This window comes from Colius striatus, chromosome 22 (genome assembly GCF_028858725.1).
Source record: "Colius striatus isolate bColStr4 chromosome 22, bColStr4.1.hap1, whole genome shotgun sequence".
NCBI lineage: Eukaryota > Metazoa > Chordata > Aves > Coliiformes > Coliidae > Colius > Colius striatus.
The window spans coordinates 5,958,532-5,968,558 of NC_084780.1; positions in this window are offsets into that span (position 1 = coordinate 5,958,532).

Genomic DNA, 10,027 nt, shown 5'->3' on the forward strand with positions numbered 1-10,027 from the left:
TTGGTTTTCATTTAGATGCAATTTCTTTTGTAATGAGGCAGAACTTATTTTCCAGCCCCTACAGGTGGCTTTGTCAGCTCTCCAAATGGCACATGAAGAGGCAGGTTCCTGATTGATCTCTCAATTAGGGCTTTTTTGATATTGGATAAATGAGGGTTCACCTGGTTTGGACACAGCCTTGTCTGGTTGTGGGCCAGAGCTTTCATGTGAAAGGCCACATATTAAAAAGAAAGAAAAGACTCCATGTCTTTGATGTTGCTTTTTCCCCCTGGATTGCACAGATTGAGCACGTGGGCTGCTGAGTTGTGGCTGAAGCAGTGGATGCAGGAACAGGAAAGCAAAGATCCAGGTGTAAATCTAGAGCAGCAGGTCAGGACACCAACTCACCCAGCCCCAGCCCCTGCTCCAGCAGGTTCCCCTGGCTCAGGGGGCACAGGGACGTGTCCAGGTGGGGTTGGAAACCTCCTGAGAAGGAGCCTCCACACCCTCCCTGGGCAGCCTGGGCCAGGGCTCCCTCACCTCAGCACCAAAGGACTTTCTCCTCTTGTTCCAGTGGAACTGTTTGTGTTCCAGCCCATGTCCATCAGCCCTTGTCCTGTTGCTGGACACTGCAGAAAAAAAGTGTCACCCCATCCTCCTGACACCCACCCTTTAGGTGTTGATGAGATCCCCCCTCAGCATTCTCTTCCCCAGGCTGAACAGCCCCAGGGCTGCAGCCTTTCCTCCTCACACACATGTTCCATCCCCTCAGCATCTTGGTGTCCCTGCACTGGCCTCTCTCCAGCAGTTCCCTGTCTCTCCTGAGCTGGGGAGCTCAGAACTGGCCACAGGACTCCAGATGAGGCCTCACCAGGGCAGAGCTGAAGGGAAGGAGAACTTCTCAGCTCGGTGTGAGGTCAATTTCTACCACTCCAATGCCACATGTGAGACTGACTCCCTGCTTCCACGTGCTGCTCTTTATCTGTGCAGTGCTGTGGCTGCAGGGCACTGTGAATGTGCCCTTGGCCATGGGGAAGTGGGATGAGATGGAGCTGCCCCAATCTCTGACCATCCCCATCTTACATGTGTTGCTTGTCTCAGAGCTGCTCTGGCTGCTGCAGCAGCCTGCTTTCCCTCCCCAGCCTTCTGGTGTGAAGATGACCTTTCCTGACTTCTTTAGCCACTCTCTAGATCTTTAAGCATCAATAACAGCTGCTCTGTAGATGGGTCACCTCTTCTAATCTGATGGAAGAGTTTGTCTGCTGATGTGAACACATGCCCACAGAAGTTAAATCTCAGCAATTAATCGTGTGGAAAGCAAAGGAAGAGGCTGGGTGAGCTCCTTGCTGTCTCTTAAAGACAAGATCCTCATCTCCATTGGTTCTGCACCACAATTCCCTGATTCTCACCCCATTCCTCTGGATTAAAAACCTTTCTTTTGAATTTCACTGCTTTTAAGTAAAGGCAGCACTTGCTGCTGTTCTTGGATGGTGCCACCAGTGCTCTGTAAAGCAGCTTTTGAAGGGCAGCTCTGTGTGTAACTGCCCTTGCTCCTGGTGCTCGTGTGCTGACCTGTGGGATTTTGGAGGTGTGCTGTTTGATATCAAAATGTTTGAATTAAGCTGTTACACGATAACACCAATGGACTGTCATATCCATTAATAATATTATGAGCTTTCCTAGGGAGCTGTAACCTCTTTGGTATACATGAATTCTGTAATAACTGTAATTATTATGAAGTTAATATAAAACATGATGTCTCACTCTGCCAATTCAAGGGCAATAAGTGTGAAAAACAGCTTTTCTGATTGCACATTACTCTCTCTTCCCTCAGCTGTGAGGCAGCTCTCGGGTTTGGAGGGAGGATGGGGTGGGATGAGAGGATTGGGGTGTGATGATTTGCTTTTCCCAGCACTGGGCAGTGTGGGGGGACACACGGTGTCCCCCCTGAGCCTTCCTGGCTGTGTGCTGGGGGCTCCCCACAGCCCCCTGAGAGCTGCTGCTGTTTCTGCAGCGTTGGCTGCAGTCCAGGGGCAGTTTGGGCTGCCTGGCACAGAGCAGCTTCCCCTGGCTCAGGAGGCTGATGGCAGTGGAAGCAGTGCCATTGCTGAGTGTTTGCATTGGGTGTTTATGGCTCCCTTGGCAGCCACCAGAACTCTGTCCATCTTCCTTTTATGTCTCCAGCTCTATTCTTTAAACACCTCACAACCTGGGGGGAGGACCAGCCTGGCTCTAACACTGCAGCTCAGGGACTGACTCCACAGCTTCACCTTCGCTCTATTTATTGCCCTTTTAAAACAACTTCATGGAGTCCATTTACTCTTTAATGCAGCAGATGAAAAACAATTCTGCCAAGGTTTTCTTGTGATTCTCTGGCAATGACATCACTGCAGTGATGTGGGATCAGAGCCCAGGGATCCTTCAGTGGGACCCACCTATGGTTCAGATGATGCTCTTCAGTCCTTTCATGCTCTTCAAATGTCACCACAACACACTGCTGGGATCCTTCCCAGCAGAATGAGCTGAAGTAAACTTGATGATGAAAAGAGCCTTGATGTTCACCTGCTCCTGCTCGTGCTGGAGATAAAAATAGAGACTTTCTTATTCAGATGAGTTGCTGCTTCCACTCTATCTACCCAGATACTGATGGCTGCACAGCTTTGTTGCAGGCTCCAGCAAGCACTGCTGCACCTCTGGGCTCTGTGCTCCACCTCAGTGGGTCACACAGACAACACTCTGCTCCTCTTTTAGATCAAAATGCTGAGCACAAACATTCAATTCATCAAATCTTTTTCATGCAAAGCTAAAAATAGCAGTTTCAAATCCTCAATCACATATAATTAGTCCCACATTTCTTTTTCAACAGATGTTCTTTCCCTGTTGCTTTTGAATAGAAGAGAGTTGAATAGTGTCTGTGTCTGCAGGAGCAGTCAGGGAGGGAGGGAACCTGCTGGGTTTCAGCTTTCCCACGGGAATGCTTTGTGAAGGCACTGCAGCCATTCCCTGCAGCACCTTTGCTCCAGCCTCCACAGACACATTTTCCTTCCCATGGACAAGGGCTGAATTCCCCAGAGAGTTTTCACTTGCAAGTTTTAGAGGCTTAAGAGGTTAGTATGAGAAAATCCATTTCTCCTGCCTGGAGGCACTAAGGGAATTAAGATTGCCACAAGATGATGGATCAGCAAAGTTTTCCCTAGGAGATCAGATTAATAGGGATTATAGAAAAGTTGCAGTGTATTTATCAAAAGAAATATTAAATTCCTCCTCCCACCATCAGAGCTGATTGTAAATTAGGTAAATCTATTTTCCTTTAAAAGAATAATAACCATATATCAGCCTTCCAGAGTCTATATCCCTGAGGGCTCCCAAAGTGCACAGTATTAATCTCTGCTCCAGGAACAGCACAGATGATCTATGCTAATTATTGTGGCCCTTTCTGTTTGGACTGATCAGGCACAGAAGTCCATTAGATAACACAAAAACCTGAGAGGTGAACCAGGGAGTTTGTAGTGATTCAGGTTTGGATCATCTGGAGGAAAACATCCAGCAGCATGACAGGAGCCTGAGGAGTGGCAAGTAAAGGCTTAGAAAGTCCTAAACCCTCTTGAAACTGAGTCAGTGTTTGCTGCTGCTGGGCAGGGAAGAAACAGGAGCTGCACAGAACTGTTGTCATTGTCTCTTCTTTACCTCTGTTGTGGATTTTCCTGAATGGATCAGAGGCTGCCAGCACACACTGCCACAGCAGAATGGCAGAACAAAAACTCTTCCCAACCTGGACTTGTAATTTGCCTGCAAAAATAAAGATGCAGCTAAAGGAGTTGTGACATTTCCTTTGCTTTCAGAGAGGCTGCCAAGGTTTTCAGGCTTTTGTTTCATCTTCTCCTTTCCTAGGTGGTAAATTATTCCTGCTTTTCATGTTCTAAATTTACATTAAGAAGGTGACTGCAATGAATTAAAGTATCTGTGTATGTTTAAAAACTGGCTGAAGCCTCAGCTTCGCCCTTCAGAGCAGCGATGCTCTGTGCTGGAGGAGGAACTGGGACCTTCCTCCCCTCAGCTCTGGCACTGGGGCAGTGCCCACATTGCTCACTCATCTCCCTCATGGCTTTTGCTCCTCCACATTCCCTGTGTGTGTGTCTGTGGCACCTCTTGCTCTGTTCAGACACCTGAAGTGAAGCAGTGCTGACCTCAGCCTGGCACCCAGGGAGTTTTGCAGGCCAGTGTGGATCTGCTTTACCAGAGCTCTGAGAAAAGAAGCCTCTTCTCCCAAACCCTGCAGTTTGCTCCTATTTCCAGTGCAATTATACTGCAGTGGGGTGTGTTTATTACATGTTATCTTTTCTATGCAGCTCTTCTATAATGAAGAGTTGAATTTCAGTAAAATCAGAGACATATTTTAGGCAGAAGCCCTGCCATGGAGGCCTGAAATGTTTAAAGCTGATTGCTTAGTAATGGTTCTGGGCAAAAATGATAGAGGGCTGAATGTACAAAACACCAGCATGAGCCTGACTTGATTCCACTGCCCATGAATGTTTTAACCTCGTTTATCCTCTGGGTACTTACAGAACCATTTTACATTCATGCACTTAAAGGATTAAATAAAATAAATGGAGATTATTATTACTGCCCAGCAAAGCTAATGTTCAGAGACACGGTGTTTCATTGCAACTGGAATTGTGTTTCTGCTCTTTCCATACTCTGCAAGCTTTCCAAAACCAGGATGATGAATCATACAATCTCCAGCTCTCTACTACTAATGAGAAACCTCTTAGCAATATGCTCTTTATGGTCTCCTCTCAAGCAATAACTAGTAGGCTGATGCTCCCTTTCTTCAGTGTTGCTGTGAGTTGTGAACCTCGTGACACACACAAACACTGATGCTCAGTTTGCAACTGGTCCCAGGATTCTTCAGGATGTGATAAGGAACCTGTCTGTTACTGCTCACTTGGGGTGGAAATATTGAGGTTTCAGGTGAATAGGTAGAAAGCAATGATTTCTGATTGTGAAACAATCTATTTTAGAGGCCAAGCCTCTGAAGTTTAGACTTGCCTCAATGCTGAAGGTTTGAAATCTGGCAGATGATGATTCACTCTGCATTTCCCTGGTTCTCCAGTCCACATCACTCATCCTATTCCTCCATAAGGGAAGGATTAATTGAATTAATTTTGCTTGAACCTAGCAGGTGAAACTCTGTGGTTTTGCAGAGCCTGAAGAGCTGCTCAGACCAGGCAGTCTGTGTCACTTCACTCCTGGAAGCAGTTAGCACTCACTGAGCTACCCCTGGGCACAGAGGCAGGGCCAGCAGTGCTTCCATGGAGGTTCCAGAGGTGGCTGTGTGGGCTCAGCAGGCACAGGCAGCACGTGCTGCCCAGGGGACCCTCTGAGAGTGCCATCGAGGCAGAGAAATGAAACCTGCCCATGGCAGCCTGGGCTCTGTCAGTGCTTCCTAGGGGTAGGATGCCTCCTGTGTGAGTGTGCCTATGTGATTCAGAGCTTTCCTAAATGGAACAGAGAGAGGAGACATGCTTGTCAAACCCCTTCTAGTGCTGCTTTTCCATCTGCTGTCTCGGATGCTTAAGCCGTGCGGTGCGAGCCCTCTCCTGAGTGTAGCTAATGCATCTCCATCCCTTTGCTGTATTAATGGCATTATTTTCCTCTGGCTGTGAAGTACTTGGGACTTACATTGTGACAAGATTCAAGCACTCAGTTGTCAGTCTGAGGTACTGGATGTCTGTTTTTGAAAGGCTGGTTTGCAACCTCATGGGAGGGGAAGAAGGAAGATCAACAGAAGAACTTCTTTAAAGGCAAGAAAACACATCACCCCCTGCCAGCACCTTCAGAGCCACTTGCCTGCAAAAAGCCTTTATCAGAAGCACTAAAGTGTTGGGACTCTCCAGGACTCACCTATGAAGCTGTTATGTCTCCCCAGCCTGCAGAAGCCATGCTTAGGCACCCTGTGAGCAGAGCCAGGGGTCTGTGTAGAAACCTCCAATACCCCATCTCAAAGGCACTATCCATGGGGCTCAGAGCTTCCCAGAGGAGGGTCCTCTTCTCCCTTCCCCTCCTCACAGCTCTGAACCTCCCCAGGACACAGGCAGCAGAGACAACTCTTCTCTCAGCATCTCAGCACATGCCTCCTGCACTTCTCTTGGCTTCTCAGGGTGAAAATTCCATCTGTCATTCTTTTGACTCAATAGAAAAAAACCCCTCCCATTAGAATGGGGAGGAATTTACTGAAGTGCTTTTCACTTTATGGGTTTTTTTAATATATATTTTACTGCCTGTTTTCCTAAGATGCCTTTTTGAACACTGTGAGAGGAAAGGTAGTTCTCCTCTGTGAAATAGCACTGTGCATTTAGCCAGCGGCACTATCTCCACAGCAGCAGTAAACATATATGAACATATATTTCTGTCTGTCCTCTGGGGCATCCAGGTATCAACCATTGCTGGAGGCAGGATGGTAAACAAGTGGGGAAAAAAAGCAAATCCTCAGCCCCTTCTCATTCCAGCCCATGTATGAAGAGGACAGCAAATGTGTTTTCAAAACTGGAAAGTTGTTGTTGCTCTGGCCGTGCTTATGAAGTGAATTGTTTGGAGCTGAGCTTCGTAAATAATGCAAAGCGGTGATGGGAAGTGAGAAGCTGTGTGTGCTGCAGAGGACGTGATAGACAGTTGTCACAGTAACTGCTCAGCTCTGCCTGTATTTGCTTATTCTGTTAGAGCTAAAGGAAAAAGGAACTGTAGCTTCTGAGTCTGGAGTTTGGCAGCACAGTGTCCGTTAAAGATACCTCGTCATCACAGCCGTGCCAGCGTGGCAGAGGCTCTGGCACTGCTCAGTGTAGAACCACAGAACCATTTTGGTTGGAAAAGACCTTTAAGATCAGTGAGTCCAAACATTTGTGTTCCAGCGTGTGCCCTCGTCCTGTCACTGGCCACCACAGAACAAAGACTGGCCCCATCCTCTCCACACCAGCCCTTTAGGTATTGATCAGCATTGATAAGCGCCTCTCTCAGCCTTCTCTTCCCCAGGCTGAACAGCCCCAGGGCTGCAGCCTTTCCTCCTCACACACATGTTCCATCCCCTCAGCATCTTTCACTGGCCTCTCTCCAGAACTTCCCTGTCTCTCTTGAACTGGAGAGCCCAGAACTGGACACAGGACTCCAAATGTGGCCTTACCAGCACAGATGTTAAGGACTGGGACCAGAGAGGGTTTTCTGTGTGTTATAGAGAAGCAGTTGATCCTACAGAAACAAAAGTCTCCAAGAGATTCACATTAGTATAGTAATTGACAAGACCCTTGAATATAATTACACATATTACAAACATTCTGAATTCTGCCCAACAGCGATTTAGGAGAGAAACTTAATTTATTAACTGTGATTTCTTGTCTGTTATTATAATGAGTTGAAAAGACTGAAAACTTGCTAATTAAAACTCCTAACACTTCAGAGCAATGCAGAGCAGCAACAATCTTACATACTGCAGAGCAAGTAGTGATAGAGCCTTCCAAAAAGAAAAATGTTGGGGGGAATGCTGTTGCCCTGGAAAGCAAGACTCTCCTTGTGCTTTTCCTAGGAGGAAAATCTGGGAAAATGATAATATTCTTGCTATATTGAAATCTTGTCCTTGCAGCCAGAGCAAAGCTGTAACAATGGGATGCTGGCTGCAATCTGCCTTTGTTTTCATTGGCAAAAAACCAAGGTAAGAAGCTTGAGGAGGGTGTAAATACAAAGATATCAAATGGCAGCAGTGTGCCTTGCCAGGATCAAGTGCACATGTGAGGGAGCAAGAGAGAATTGGGTCTTTTGTGTGTTTCTTCACTGTCTCCCACTCAGCCTCAAGATGTTGCTTCTACTACCGTCGGATCAGGGGAATAACACAAACCCGTGCTGTGGCTTTATGACAAAACATTTCATTTAATCACCAGCAAAACCTTGAGAACTGGCAAACACAGAAACCTGCACGTCCCACCCTTGTGCAGGTGGCTGTTTGAATTCTTTGTGCTGATGTTATTTAAGATACCAGGAGTTTGGGTGAAGCTGTGCCTGAGCAGAGTGGCTCGTTTTTAATTAGCCAGCGCCCGTGTTAAATATCGTTACTCAATATTGCCAAGGGCTAAGTGATTGCTCTGTAATTTGTTAAGCTTCTCCCACAGTTGACACTTCCCTGCTCTTTATTTTAAGCAAGTTTGATTGGAAGCTGATGACTGGGGGAGATGGGGAAGCAGCAAATACATCCCCAGCACGGGCTATGGGCAGCGCGGCCTACCCCTGCTGCGGCCCGGCCTCTGCCAGGGAAACGCTTCACCCCAGAGCATGGGCACCCAACCAGCCTCACACAGCTTCCCTGGGGCTGGGAAGCTCTCCAGGGCTCACCTGTGGGTGGTTTGGTGATTGTCCCTCACCAGTTGCTCCCCACCTTTCAAAAGCAGCCTGTGGCCTTGCTGCCTCCTTGCCCTGTGATGGTGGGAGGATGGCTGAGGTTCCTGAGAGCACGAGTGGGCATCTCTCAAGGGTTGTTTAAGGAACTTTAAATTCCCTTTACCAACAAGAGGCTTCCTGACATTTTATTTCTGTTTTTAAAAGATGATAGGATTGTTAGGGTTGGAAAAGCCTTTGAAGCTCTTTGAGTCCCAGCACTGACCCACATCCCTCAGCACCTCAGCTCCAGGGCTTTGGGATCCCTCCAGGGCTGGGCACTCCCCCAGCTCCCTGGGCAGCCTGGCACAGGGGCTGACACCCCTCTCAGGGAAACAGTTCTGCCTCAGCTCCAACCTCAATCTCCCCTGGGCCAACTTGAGGCTGTTTTCTCTTGTTTTGTCACTTGGGGAAAGAGACTGCGGATGGGTGATGCATCTTGTGTTTCTTTGCTTGACACTGAAAGTTTGTAGGAAGGCATTAGTTTTAACTCTAAGTGGGTTTGGCTAAAAACCACACTTGTCTGCTGAGGGAGCAGGAGCATGGGCTGCACCAGCAGTGCCTGGAGCTCTCCCATGGGTTTGCTGCTGGCCAGGAGCTGCCCTGGGCAGCCTGTGCAGGATGGACTGAAAGCTATGGCCAGGGTGCCTGGAAATTCCCTTCCAAAGGCAGTTGTATTCAGGCAAGGAGCTGCTTTGCCTTTAGGAGACTCTAGATATGGTAGAAAAATCTCTGGCTCTTTTTCTGGGAGAGAGGGAGTTGGTTAGAGTGCAAGAGGAGGTGATATATGGGTGTGATTGCATATCAGCCTCCCAAGAGGCCATCAGGCTTAATATATTCAGCTGTAGTGTACCTATAAAGCTTAATGTTTTTATCCATAATGTGCTTGTTTGGGCTAAGCCTATTGATCTCTTATAGAAAGTGAGTAGAAAGGGACTTTTCTGCTGTGTATATGGGAGGGAGTGGCTGAGTATCAGCCTGCTGGGCAGTGGGGAAGGGGCTGCCTTTCATGCTCCCTTTTCAGAGCCCAGCTCTGCTGCAGGGAACAGGCAGTCACAGACGCAGTGCCCGGCAGTGCAGTTATATAGTGCCCTCCCCAGAGAGTTGTGTTAATGGCCAGCACTATTGCTGTTCTGGAGAGCATGCCAGAGCTGTTGGAGAAGGCAGAGTAAAAGAAAAGGAAGGGCTGCTTGCTTTCTGCCTGAGGGAGCATCTCTGCAACAGCCTGGGAAGGCAGAAGTGAAGGGATATTGTACTCAATAGCTAATGAGCTGTGGGTCCAGCCAGGCTGCAGCAGGGATGTGTCCCACTGAGGGGAGGGCTCTGCTGAGGGCTGCCTGAGATGCACATCCCACCAGTGGACCCTGCTTAGGTGTCCTTGAATGGTGAGAAATCTTAGGGCAGCTGGAGCAGTGCTTCTAAAAGGTTTGCTCTTTGATGTTTTCCATTCACAAGGGCTCACTTTTGGAAGTGCTTTCCTTCCAGTTTGATTGCAGCTCCTTGTCAGAGCGCAGAAGGCTTAAAGGGCTCACAGCTTTCTGAGTAAACAGCAGTTGGCTGTGGCAGAAGGCTGCTGAAAGCTTCTGTTTCCTCTGACAGTGCATGACCGTGCCCCAGCCACTCTGCCCAC